Below are 14,717 nucleotides of genomic sequence, written 5' to 3'. Positions count from 1 at the left end.
ATCTTTCTTCAACAAGTATATTTTATTTGCTTGAGCCCCACGACTAATCTTTGATTGGAAAAATTAAATCACACAAAATCAAAAATAAATAAAAATAAAACCAAGACCATGCCCCAAAGAAATTCCTTGGTCCTCATGGTGCTTCTTGGGATTTTATATGATTCAAGATAAAGCCCCATCATTTTATTTCAATAATTTTGGTATTTTAGTTGATTTATTTACTATTTGAATGAATAAAATTAAAATAAATAGAAGTAAAAATGCCAATAATATAAGGATGACTTTATAGGCCCTTTTATCGATCATATGTGTGATTAGAATCCAAAACTTAGGCCCATTAGTCCAAATATCCAAAATTCTCCACTTTGCCTTTTGTGCATTTCCTCAAAATCTCCCAACTTGTGCAAGCCCTAACTCATTCAATATTTTCCATATGAAGGTGTTCTAGGACTTTTTGGAAAGCCCAAGATGTCTTCTGCAAGCTACTTTGGGAACATATTTGGCATTTGGAGATTTTATCTTGATGATATGGCTCCTGACAAAAAACAGCTTTTTGCGATCTTTTAGAGGGACCTGTAATGTAATTGCTCTTATCTCTTATGCGGAAGCATTTCTTGACCTTGGACTCAACATTAAAGTTGTAGAGAATCAAATTTCCTTGAGAATGAGCTTTGATTGAGGAATTTCTGAGAAAGTATGAGAGAGATTTGGTTGGTCAAATTTAGGTTGACTTTATCCTTAAAACCCTAATTTAGCAACTTAGGTTTTTGACGATTTTGGACCTTTTCTTGATAAATCATGATCAAATCTTGATCAAATGATGAATGATACTTCAAAATTAGGATGTTGGCCAAAAATCAGGAACTTTGAATGTGATTTGACCATAGTTTGACTTTTAGGTCAACTAGTCGATTATTGATTGTTAGGGCCATCGAGTGAGCAATCTTTTGAATCAGGGCTTGATACTTGGCATGAGGATACTTTGAATCATATGAAGGACCATGGAATCAACTTGAGGTATCAGAAGTTAATTTTTCTTGGAAAGAAACAAAACCCTGGTTTTGGTCCTTATTGTTTAGGAGGAGAGTGAACATGCTTTCAATTGGATATCATATGAGCCTGAGGAGACTACTTGAGCCAAGATATCTTAAAATGTGATGGGCAAATTTTGTGGTATGACAACTGATAGGAAAATAGCAAGTGTACTATTTTTGCCTATGTAGTAGTAATGGGAAAATCCCAAGTATCGAATCTCAAGGACTGCTTGACGATATAGAGTTTTATCAGTGTTTCAATTAAACAAAAGTTCAAAAGGTTGTTTTGATTGGTTTTGCAAATAAAGTAAATAAACAGAATATTAAAACGATGAACAGAGATGAGTAGGTTGCTAGGGGTCGGTGAATGATTCTTCCTGTAACAACTATTCTTCTCGATGCAATAACATAGTTTCACAATTGGTTACCGGTTCTCAAGAATATCTAATCCTAAGGCCTTAGTGAAAAGATCTTTGACGTCACAAGCTAATTACTATGTCCATAGATAATTATAATTATGATCAAGCATTCCAATACCAAGAATTTCCGGTTGAGATAAAATATCCCTAGTCCTAGGTGATAATTATTATCCTATGTTCTTACTCATGTCAATGAACAATTGCTGTCCAGCTAAATTTATTCATACAAATTCATTATCCGTTTGTCCGACGGTTAAGGCATAAAGAACAGATGTAAAACAAACCACTTATATGAAAACCAAATTATTATTGCATCAAAGAAATAAAGTTATCACATTCAGAATCAAGATCACCCCCCTAGCAATGGAGGGTTTAGCTACTCATAATAATAACGAAAACCATAGTGTAAATTGTAGACATTACATATAAATGAAGGAAATCCAATCTTCAATGGCAAAAGCTCATAGAATTCTTCAATCCTTGCATAAAATATGAGTTCTCCAGCCTTCTACAGTGTATTTTTGCTCCCAAATTCGTCGAACCCTTGTCCAAACGCAATCTCCTTCTTTTATTACTGTCATTTTGGGCTTTTCAGCAAAACAGGCCCAAAAATCACGTGCAAACGCGTCCAGACAGATGACACGCGTCTGGGGACGCGTCCCAACAGCATGCATGATTTCTTTTGATTTTTTTCTCTTTCAGAGACGCGTGTGGACACGCGTGTGGGCTCAGGAAACGCGTACAGGGACGCGTGTGGGCAGGAGGTGCACTTTTCTCTTGCTGGACGCGTGTGGGCACGCGTGTGGACTCAGGATACGCGTCTGGGGACGCGTGTGACCAGCAGATGTGCTTTTTTTCAGTTTCTTCACTTTTTTCACTGATTTTCTCCACTTCATTCATCTGAGTCTGCAAACACTTAAACACAAAACCAAAGTATAAAATGACGATAAATGAATTAAAACATAAAATAAAATACTTCAAAGACAACTAAAAATAACGGTAAAAACATGTGTAAAAACCACAGATCAACAACTTCCCCTGTTCAATCTACTTATACCTAAGGATGTAGATTGGCATGTGTGCCTGTCGGAATCTGAAGGTAGAAGAGGATTGAACACTAGAATACCTAGAAATTTGCACTATCGGGGATGGGCTTAGAGATGCCACACAGTTATTGAGATAATTGATTGAGATGGGCTTAAAAGATTCCATCTGGATGTTGGGAGTATGGAGTGGGCTTAAAGATGCCACCTGACTTGATAGCTTTGTAAGTCAGAATGCGTCATACGTTAGATCGTATCTGAAGGATATACTTAGGATGAGTCGTACGTTAGACTGAAGGATGGGTCGTGCGTTAGCCCGGATCCAATTTTCATTTGATAAATGTCTGGAAAGTCGTGCGTTAGGCTGGAGGATGAGTCGTGCGTTAGACTGAATCCTTTGTTTTGAGAAGTATTTGTTGGAGGTCGATCATACCAGTACTGTTCGTGGTAACAGAATTAGATCTAAGTCTCTTAGTTATCTTTGAACTATTCACGGAGAATACCTGAAACTAAGTATCAGAACTAAATCATTGTCTTGATTATCTCTGAACTATCTTCGGACAATACCCGGAAATAATTATCAAAATTAAATCTCTGTCTTGATTATCTATGAACTATCTTTGGAGAATACCCGGAACTAAGTATCAGAATTAAATCTCTATCTTGATTATCTCTGAACTATCTCTGGAGAATACCCGGAACTAAGTATCAGAATTAAATCTCTGTCTTGATTATCTCTGAACTATCTCTGGAGAATACTCGGAACTAAGTATCATAATCAAATCTCTTCTTGATTATCTCTAAACTATCTCTAGAGAATACCCGGAAATAAGTATCATAATTAAATCTCTATCTTGATTATCTCTGAACTATCTCTGGAGAATACCCAGAACTAAGTATCAGAACTAAATCATTGTCTTGATTATCTCTGAACTATCTCTAGAACATATAAAAAATTAAGTGTCAGAACTAAATCACGGTCTTGATTATCACTGAACTATCTTTGGAAGATATCCAAAATTAAGTGTCAGAACTAAATCTCTGTCTTGAATGAGTGTCAGAATTAAATCATTGACTTGATTATCCTTGCACTATATCTAGAAGATAATGTCCATTTGTAGGAATAGACTGAAAAATCAACATTAGTTTTATGTAGTATCGTGATGCATGTAATGAATGAGATGAGGTCCTCAAAATAAATGAAGAAACTTTGTATGTTTTGTATGCGTTTGTTATCAATCTCTATATGTAATGTATGGATATGTATGCGATGTATATGATGTATGACTATGACTTATGCTATTTGGAATGTTTTGAGAAAATAAGTCTCTGTATTGTTGTGACTCTGATGCTTGATCATGTATTGAAGGTACATAGCTGGGGATTTATGATTTCTTCTTGGGGATGAGATCCATTTGAATTATTGATCCTTGATGCAACCTGACTGGGGATATGACCTTGTGAGGCCAGAGTTGCGGGAAGGCATGGATGCCTTGAACATTTCCCCCAATATTATAGTAACTACCATTCCTGGATTTGTATTGATTAGGACACACCACTGAGTATTGATCAAGATGTCAAACTAGACTTGCATAGATTTGCCCCTGCTAGTAGGGACTTTGGAAAGATTCGCCTCGCGAGGGCTTTATGAGATGTGCACTATGGGCGTCATGCCCCTAGTAATCATAGGCCTAGGACAATGCCCCATGTTGATTGGGAAGTAGCTTCAAATCTACTTTGATGCATGCCCCTGATTGTTTTGGCATCCTCGAGAGATTCTCGGAATCTTGACTTGATTGCCCCAGATTGATTGGGCAAAATGTGCCATGCCCCTTGTATACATAAGAGACATTACTTTTGAAGTGATTTTGTCTATCGTTGTAACTTTCATTCATTAGTTGTACCATGTGCAAATTCTTCCTGATGCTAACATTCGAAATTATGTAGCAAAATATGTTTAGTAATGAATTCATGAGATGTAATGCATATGTCTGTCTTGAGTTTTTTTTGAAAAACATTAAAATAGGAGATGTAAAAGCGTGTAAAACGCGATGTTTGTAAAAACCAAATATCAACTCAGCATTTTTGGTAATCCTGAAGGAGTCAGGATACCTTTTTTGGTGACAATATGCTTTCGAACTAACCATGCTTCAGTTAGGACTTTCGAGGGTTGTAACGTGGCTTGGTTCACGGTTTAAGAAACAAAGGATAAAAGGCTCAAAGTTTATCTGTACCCTTCCCAATCATCGTGATGTTCTTCGATCCTATGCTCAGTTAACTTTGCGTTTTGAGTTCTAGCAGAGCTTTGAAGTCGTAACTTTGACATTTGATAATGGTTTAAGTAATGGAAGTTTATTTGGACAGGAAGTCGTCCTTTTTTTGTTTTTGTAATTCTTTTCCTTTTGTCGAGGATTTTTTAGTGACCTCTTTTTGCCTTTGTTATCCCTAACTTTTACCTGAACTGTTTATTTTGAGATTACAGTCAGTGGGATGTTTCGATTTTTGATAAGTCTCCTTCATAGGTTTTGACTTTAAGCTTTTTCTTTTTGATGGATATTGACTGTATCGCTTAATGGTTATGGGAATCCATCATTATTTGCATAAACAACAACTAGTATAATTGGGTTAACTGAGTAACTACCCTGCCCCAGGCTATGATTAAAGGTTTTAAATTGTTCAAGAAAAAAAAAACTCCTACACCTTAGGCTCAAAGGGGTTGACTAGAGATTAACATCCTTATATCTCCACTGTTTAGGAATTGAAACAATGCCTGAACATCGTCAGCATAATCTGTTCAAAAACATACTGTATGAGGTTGCGGTATCGTTTTCGTCATCCTCCTTCATAAGGCTTACAGCTTAGCAGGAGTTGAATATCACAAAACACATGCAAAGTAAAGACATAATTTAAAATGAGTGATAACGAAATAATTTATTCAAGACAAGCATATGCAGTGCACTAATGATGATTATTAAAACATATAATGTCTATCATAAATCGAATGTTTAAACAAACAGGAAAGAAATTGCAAACAAAAGTAAATCTAATGATCTAAAAGTTCATCTTTCTAGCCATCCACAGCATTAGCAATCTTATTGTGATTAGGCACGGGAGCAGTGATCACATTAGGGGTTACAGGAGGGTCGAACTCAATTTCGCCTACGTCGATCATATCTTGGATCTTATTCTTCAACGGCCAACAATTTTCCGTGTCATTTCCAGGACTATTAGAATGATATGCGCACCTCGCATTGGGTTTGTAGCTAGGAGCAGAGGTGTTAGGATTCTTAGGAGGATCCCTCAGGGTAACCAAATTTGCCTTTAGAAGATGTTGTAAGGCTTGAGCTAGCGACATATTAATCTTTGTGAATTGACGCCTGGGTGTGTCTTGTTTGTTTTGAGGTTCTTGTTGAGGCGCCGGTGTGGAGATCAGGACTGCCCCAATAGATTGGTCATGGATTCTCCTTTTCTACCCATACACAGCATTGGACTATGACTTCCCATTGAAATGCTTCTTTGTAGCACCTGAGGATGTAGCCACTTGAATCTTACCACTTCGGATGCCACTCTCGACACATTCCCTAGTCAGTATAAGCTCAGTGAATCCAAATTATGAACTCCCTAGAAAATGACTATAGAAAGGACTAGTCAGTGTACTCATAAACATATCTACCAACTCTCTGTCAGCTAAGGGAGGTTGAACTCTGCCAGCCAGGTCTCTCCATTTTTGAGCATACTCCTTGAAGCTTTCGTTAGAACCCATAGACATGCTTTGTAGTTGCATGCGGGTTGGCGCGAGATCAGCGTTGTATTCGTATTGCTTGTAGAAAGCACCGGCCAAGTCTTTCCATGTATGAATGTTGGTACCCTCTAGTTGATAGTACCACTCGAGTTGGGTTCCAGATAGGCTCTCTTGGAAAAAGTGGATCCATAGCATCTTGTTAGCAGTATGAGGCTGAATCTTCCTCACGTAGGACTTTAAGTGAAATTTAGGACAGCAGACTCCGTCATACTTAGCAAAGGTCGGAGTCTTGAATTTTGGAGGAATGACAACCCCTGGGATGAGTCCTTGCTCTTCAAAATCCAAACCAGGTACCTTCTGAATCTCCATGGCTTTCATACGTTCTTCCAGCAGTTTGTATTTGTCATCAGGATGTTCGTCCTCATAGTAATAGTCCTCTTCTTCCTCAGAGGTTTTGACAGAATCATGGTTTCTTTTTGCGTCGGTTTTGACACTAGCATCATTGTCTTGTTCATCGTCGTCTTCCTTAGAAACCTTGACATCTTCAGCTTTCTTGAGTGGTCCTCGGCATCTTCTTCCGATGTTAAGAACACCCACAGATCTTCTAGTCTTTTTCTCCTTCTTGGTCAAGAGGGTTTTCAGCTCGTCTTGTCCCTTGGACAAGTTCAGAATCAAAGCTTGGAACTGGGCTTCTGAGCCTGAAGGTCTTTGACTGATTGCTCGAGATCCATCGGTGCTGAAATAAACAGCGAGAGAAGATGAGAAACCTGTTATGGAAACCTGTTATGCGATGTTATGAATGCAGATGCAATGTTTTCAAGGATCTTTAAGGAATTTAGTTAGTAACGTCAGAAAATGATTTGGTCGCATCTTCGTTTGAAGAAATTTGATTCTTGGATGCTCTTCGATGGGAATCAAGCTCACTATATCGAGTGGGTCATCGCCTTTGATTCGGGATACTTCTGAATTTGAAGGTACATGGCTAGAGGAAAATAAATCCTCTTGCCCCTTGGCAGGTACTGAGTCTTTGAATTGGAATGTGTGTGGCCAGAGGAAAATAAATCCTCTTGCCCCCTAGATAAGAGTTCACTCCTTGATAAGAGCACCTGAAATTGTGCGCCCTAAATTCCTAAGATCCTTGAAAGGGTTAGTTAGATCATGTTATGCTTATGATGTCATGATGTCATGATGTCATGATGTTATGCGAATGTAATACATCAGGAAAAACGTAGGATAATAAGGACAAACAAGTCCTACAAGGAAAACCTACAAGGAAACCAAAGGGTTAGTAGCAAACACAAACAAGTCACACAAGTGTACTTAGGTTTAAAGGCTTGCATGAAGTCCGTAGGTAAGTACCCTCCCCACTGAAGTTTAGTTGGTTCAACCTGTCCTATATAAAGATCGGGTTCTAGGGAGCTCATATCATTGACCTTTCTCGAAGGCGCTTATTTCAGTTCGGCAATCGAATCATCGAACGAAAAGGTCCCGAAAGTCCAGTCCATATGAGTGTAGCTTCGAGTATCAACCAACTTCAGTTGGAACCAAAGCCAGCCACCTCGCTACTTTCTTATAGGCCGAAGTCAAGTTCAACTAGGGTTCTAAGGGCAAATTAGTGCTTAATGACACCAAGCAGCCAAGTGTTTCCTCAAGTCGGATCCCAAGGAACGCCAGGACAAACCAATGTGTCACACTAACAATGGCCACCATATCAACCACATCAGTATACATTGTGCAGTCTCCTTGGTCTCATGCCATTTACCTAAGGTACTCAGATCCGGGTTAGGATCTTTCACACAATAAAACCCAAACAGGCCCACAGATACAAAGCAAACAATACAAACAGTTTAAAGTGTATCCTAAGCTTTTAAGGTAACCCCTCTTTTGTTCGAAAGCATCCCCAGCAGAGTCGCCAGTTCTGTATTACGGTGAACTAACTTTTATTCGAAATGTACGGTAAGCAAGAGTCGCCACCGACTTTTATTTTATCCAAATTATAGAAAGGCTAAAAGAACAGAAAAAAACCTTTTTAAAAGAAAACTGAGTTCGGGGGGTAATTTATACAAAGGGAAGGTGTAAGGCACCCTTTCATCCATGGTTTTGCATGGGCTCTTAATTTCTTAGCTCACTTTTGAATTGTTTGAAATGTTTGAAGTGTCGTGTGTGAATAAGAAAAGATTTCGAAGATGAACTTTAGCTTGTAAATAAGCGTATTCTTTTTGAATTTGATTTTGAAAAGAGTGGGAAAAAGGCTCGGAATTTAGAGCAAGCAATTAGTAGCAACTACCCTAAGTTTTGAAATTGGTTCTTTTAGCTTTTCAGGGTGAAAGGGTCTATCCATACCATGAGAGGGAAGGAAATCTTTTAGTTGGAAATTAAGGGTCATCGAGAAAAGTATCATTCTCCGTAAGACTCTCCCTACCATATAGAGGGCAAAGAGTACAAGGGAAGGGTAAAATAGTCATTAATCTTTTCAGGCATCATGCGAGGATACCTTAGCAATGGGGCAATCTTCTTTTACCGAGGCAACTTTAAGGGACTAGATGATTTTCAATTCTTTAGGCAACCTTGCTTTAGGTATCCTCGGAATCGAGGGACTTGACTATTATTTAGTATAATTAGAGGCAACAGATAATAAGGCAACAGGCAACAAGAGGGGTTACCCTATAGGTGTGTGTGTGGCACAATCAGGTGGTTGATTCAGATATTGTTATCTTGTAATTAGTGATCTAATTCAGTTCAAGGCTTGCACTCCCTAAGATTACTAACCACACAATTTAAAATTGCGTAAATTAAAGGCAGAAAAATAAAGGTCCTACGCTATTACAATAAACACCTGCGGGGAAAGGGAAATAAAAGACAGAAAATAAGAGGGATCAATAATTAGTTTTGAACATCTTTGAACGCTTTGATCTTCTCGAACCCTCGATTGACTTTGAAAATTAAAAGAAAAATAATAGGGGTGAGTGTAGGAGGAATTCATTAACAGGTGAAGTAAATCCTAATTTAACCTATAAGGAAAAAATTAAAAATAAAATGATGTTTAAAAAAAAAGAATTAGAACTTAGCTTTTCGAATGGCATGGCGAGGCGCATGGCTGAAAGATCGTTAATTAACACTGAAAAATTGGGCACAAAGAAAAAAAATGTTAGTGCATTAAAGATTTCAAAAATTATAATGTAACATATCAAAAATTAAAATTGTAACAATTTAGGCAAACAAATGAACAGGCAAAACCCCAAATGGGGGGTAAGTTAACCAGGGTTAATAGGCAACACCTACCAATAAACCTTAGGCTACTAGGGTTTATAAATGGATCGAGGTTAACAAACCTAAAAAATTTAATTGTTGATTTTCAACCAAATTAATTTATGGTTTAAAAGTATGTACAAAAATAAGAAACAATTATTGATAAATTTGTGGAAACAATCGGGTTCCCGATTAAAATGTGATGGTTAAAATTTTACTATAAAAAAATAATTTATTAAGATAAATAAATAAATAAATAATTATAATTATAATAAAAAAGCAAATAAGATAATTAAAATAATAGTATTCTTGTAATTAAAAATAAAAAAGAATTAGTAAAAACTCAGCTTTGATTAGGTGTGGTTGAGTGCTGAGGGTCTATGGTGGAGAAGCGCTTGCTGGTCCATCAGATCTATTCTCCTGCGTATCAAGTGGCAAGTCTCTGAGGGCATACCATAGGCGTGTAGAAGCTGAATGCACAAGATCTAAAACAAATATGTTGTTAAAAATAAAATGTTGGAGATGGGGATCGAACAGGCCCCATGTTGAATGCCTAAGAATACGCTGCCATCTATGCTGCACACGATTTGGCGTTAGTAAGTGGAAAAGAAAACAATTAATATGTTAATAAATTTTAATGGAAAGTTCAAAATTCCAGTCAAAGGCGGGGTCACAGATGCGTTGACGGCCAATCATAGGAAGAGAGAAGAAAAAAAAATTTGACCGGCCAACGAAAAACCAACACGTGCGCATCAGGACCTGCTATACTGTTCATTGTTTCCTACATTCCATGGATTGTTTTTTGCTACGGTTTGGATTCAATTTTGTTGCGGATCTCGCTACGATAGTCCCCTAGCTAAACCTGCACACACACAAACTGCAAAAAAAAAACGATCGAAAAAAAAAGCTACAGCCTAGATCGTATTAAAAAGGATTCCTGATCACGAATATGGAACTCGTTTTGGCTTAAGAATCTTAAAAACATGAAAACGAAGAGCATCTTTCCTTATGTCATAGCCATGGTGATCCTTGTTCTATGCGTTAGGGCTTCGATTTAAAGGTCCACACCCTCTCTAATACATGCCATGAGCTCAGTCGGGTCACTAAATCTCATTGAAACGCGATGAATTAGGACATACAAATTCAAGAAACATGCATGAATATGAACAAACACAAGATAGATAATCACGTGTTATGGAACTCAAACCTTGGGTTATTCTTACCTTTGGACACTCAAGAAAGAGATTGGTGTAATTGGTTTGGATGGAAAGATGCTGCAACAATAATTCTTGCTTGCCCTAGCTTCCTTGATTTTTTAAGAGTTTTGAAGGGCTTTCTTAAGGCTTCTAATTTGTGTCCTTTAGGTCTGTGATGCTTTGCTTATATATGTGAATGAATTAGGGCAAGCGTTGGGAAATAAAATGAAGAGATTGGTGAGAGAAGAGATTGATAATAATTTGATTGGAAGTTACATGAAATATTGCCATATTTGCTTCAATCTTTCTTCAATCAAGTATATTTGATATTCTTGAGCCCCAAGACTAATCTTTGATTGGAAAAATTAAATCACACAAAGTTTGATATTTATTTTTATTTTATCTTGATTTAAATTGAATAAAAATCAAAAATAAATAAAAATAAAATCAAGACCATGCCCCAACAAAATTCCCTGGTCCTCATGGTGTTTCTTGAGCTTTTTTATGATTCAAGATAAAGCCCCGTGATTTTTTTTCAATATTTTTGGTATTTTAATTGATTTATTTACTATTTGAATGAATAAAATTCAAATAAATAGAAATAAAAATTCCAAAAATATAAGGATGACTTCATAGGCCCTTTTATGGATCATATAAGTGATTAGAATCCAAAACTGAGGCCCATTAGTCCAAATATCCAAAATTCTCCACTTTGCCTTTTGTGCATTTCCTCAAAATCTCCCAACTTGTGCAAGCCCTAACTCACTCAATATTTATCATATGAAGGTGTTTTAGGACTTTTTGGAAAGCCCAAGATGTCTTCTACAAGCCACTTTGGAACATATTTTGCATTTGGAGATTTTATCTTGATGATATGGCTCCTGACAAAAAAAACAGCTTTTTGCGATCTTTTAGAAGGACCTGTAATGTATTGGCTCATATCTCTTATGCGGAAGCATTTCTTGACCTTGGGCTCAACAATAAAGTTGTAGGGAATCAAATTTCCTTGAGAATGAGCTTTGGTTGAAGAATTTGAGAAAGTATGAGAGAGATATGGCTGGTCAAAGTTAGGTTGACTTTCTCCTTAAAACCCTAACTTAGCAACTTAGGCTTTTGACGATTTTGGAGCTTTTCTTGATAAATCATGATCAAATCTTGATCAAATGATGAATGATACTTCAAAATTAGGATTTTGGCCAAAAATCAGGAACTTTGAATGTGATTTGACCATAGTTTGACTTTTAGGTCAACCAGTCGATTATTGATCGTTTGGGCCATCGAGTGAGCAATCTTTTAAATCAGGGCTTGATACTTGGAATGAGGATACTTTGAATAATATGAAGGACCATGGAATCCACTTGAGGTATCAGAAGTTGATTTTTCTTGGAAAGAAACAAAACCTAGTTTTGGTCCTTATTATTTAGGAGGAGAGTGAACATGCTTGCAATTGGATATCATATGAGCCTGAGGAGACTGCTTGATCCAAGATATCTTAAAATGTGATGAGCAAATTTTGGGGTATGACAGGAGCATCATGCAAATACATATAAATCATGCATTACATACATTGGTTGATACATTACACCACACCTTTTTTAGGTAGTCTTCTTTAAGACAATTCTTATGATCCCTTCTAGGAACCTCTCCAGGCAGTCTTATTTAAGACGAATTGTCATCCTTTCCAGGAACCTCTCTAGGTGGTCTTCTTTAAGACATTATTTTTCTAATAACCTTTCTAGGTAGTCTTTTCTAAGACATTCATTGTCCTTCCCAAGAACCTTTTTAGGTAGTCTTCCCAAGAACCTTCCCAAGACATTCATTGGCATTAGGGGCTGAAGCCCTGGGTACCACATGCATGTGCATTATTAGTGTCGCATTTTGTTTTGCATAAGTCCAATTTCATTGTGAAGTGTTGTGACGTGATTTTATGAATGTATATGATGTATTTGACTTGAAGTATGATGTATTTGACGTGAATTGCAATGTTAATACTGTGAAGTAGTGATTTTATGATACTCAAACTCTAATGTATATTGTTTATCATACTCCTATTTATGTGGTTCGATATATCACCCCTTATGTTTGAATGTTACCCCTATGTTGGTAACGTGCAGGTTAAGAAGATTAGTGAACTTTGTAACACCCCATTTCTACACGACAATTGTACAAGAATCAGAGTTTCAAAATTTCTCAACAAATAAATGAGGCGTCACATATGCACTTCATTAACAAATCACTTCATCGCATTTAGCGGATACATAGCACTTCTTTAATCAATCAAACAATTGCTCAACATATAATACTTTCAAACAAAATAATTTCTTTTATGAAAACATGGCGGAATCATAGTTCTCAATCTTTGAATCAATAACATCTTATTCAGCTAAGATAAAATAATAGACAACAACATCATAAACATCATAAATCATTTCCCCAAGTGCTACGTATCAGAGTGACGACCAACTCAATTAACGACAACTAAATCTTCATACTCGAACACCTGCATGTTACCAATATAAGGGCAACGGCGAACAAGAGAAAGGGTGAGATATCAAATCATATAAGTGACCGCATGATAAATTATATATTAGGATTCAGATATATATAGTTATCACATCACAAGTATTAATACCGCCATACACGTCATATCTTCACCAACTCGCAAATCTCACGTAATTTTCATCGTACCATAATATATATATATATATATATATATATATATATATATATATATATATATATATATATATATATATATACTTCATGATACATCACAAATATAAATCACAATTTCAATCCCAAAACGTCATAGCATATAAGTCATACATCTAGTCACAAAACCTCACAGATACATCTAAACATAAAACATCACATAAACATCTAAACACAATATATCACATATAAGTCACACAAGACATATTCAATTAATTGTATTCACAAGCATCGATATCAACATACTATTCTTAAAATCATCAAATTTCAATCCCAAAACGTCATAGCATATAAGTCATACATCTAGTCACAAAACCTCACATATACATCTAAACATAAAACATCACATAAACATCTAAACACAAAATATCACATATAAGTCACACAAGACATATTCAATTAATTGTATTCACAAGCATCGATATCAACATACTATTCTTAAAATCATCAAATTCACATCTTCACGTACTTCCGTCATTTAACAAGTCACAATATACATTCACGATATATTCACAAAACGTCACAACTATGAATCACATAAGACACATGGGACATGACTCATGTATATGCATGTGGTACCAATTGGAGCTTCAGTCCCCGTCACCAATTGCCCAATTTTAAGGCACAAGGCATAAGCCTTCGTCACTAATTTGCCAATCCAGGCCGTCACAAAGTATGCATATGCAATGTGAATCGACAAACAAGACATACACAACATACTCATCACAATCACCCGTCACTGCGAGGCATATGCCTACATCACTGATAATTACCAATTATTAGAGGTAATTCAACGTCACAACTAATCTTTCATCATCACATAGAGACAAAATCATCACGATATCATCATGCTTCGGTATATCACGACAAACATATAACTTCAAATATTAACAAAGTCATCACAACGTCATCATCATGTTTCGGTATATCACAACAAGTCAACACATTAAGTCAATTCACATTAGTCTCATAATTCTCTATAAATTAGTCGATTTATTAACTGACTAATCCACTATCAACTAACCAAAATCATTCACCTAATATTATCAAATTAATCAAATATACCCTACGTCACTACCGATTATCTAATTTCTAGTTAAATCCTTAATATTCATGACTTTACGAATTTTCAGGTTATACTCTCAAGTCACAAAAACATACCTCAACCGGTTAGTTCGGATACAAATTTAATCTTTACTGATTATTCGATTCGTTCAATTAAATTCTCAAGATACCGTTATTTACCAACAAACCGAATAATTAATCTAAGTCTAAGTGTTTTTCAATTAAATAGACTAATTGAGATTAATTCAACCATTAAT

This window comes from Vicia villosa, linkage group LG4, assembly GCF_029867415.1.
Source record: "Vicia villosa cultivar HV-30 ecotype Madison, WI linkage group LG4, Vvil1.0, whole genome shotgun sequence".
Taxonomy (NCBI): Eukaryota; Viridiplantae; Streptophyta; class Magnoliopsida; order Fabales; family Fabaceae; genus Vicia; species Vicia villosa.
This window is presented reverse-complemented; position numbering follows the sequence as displayed.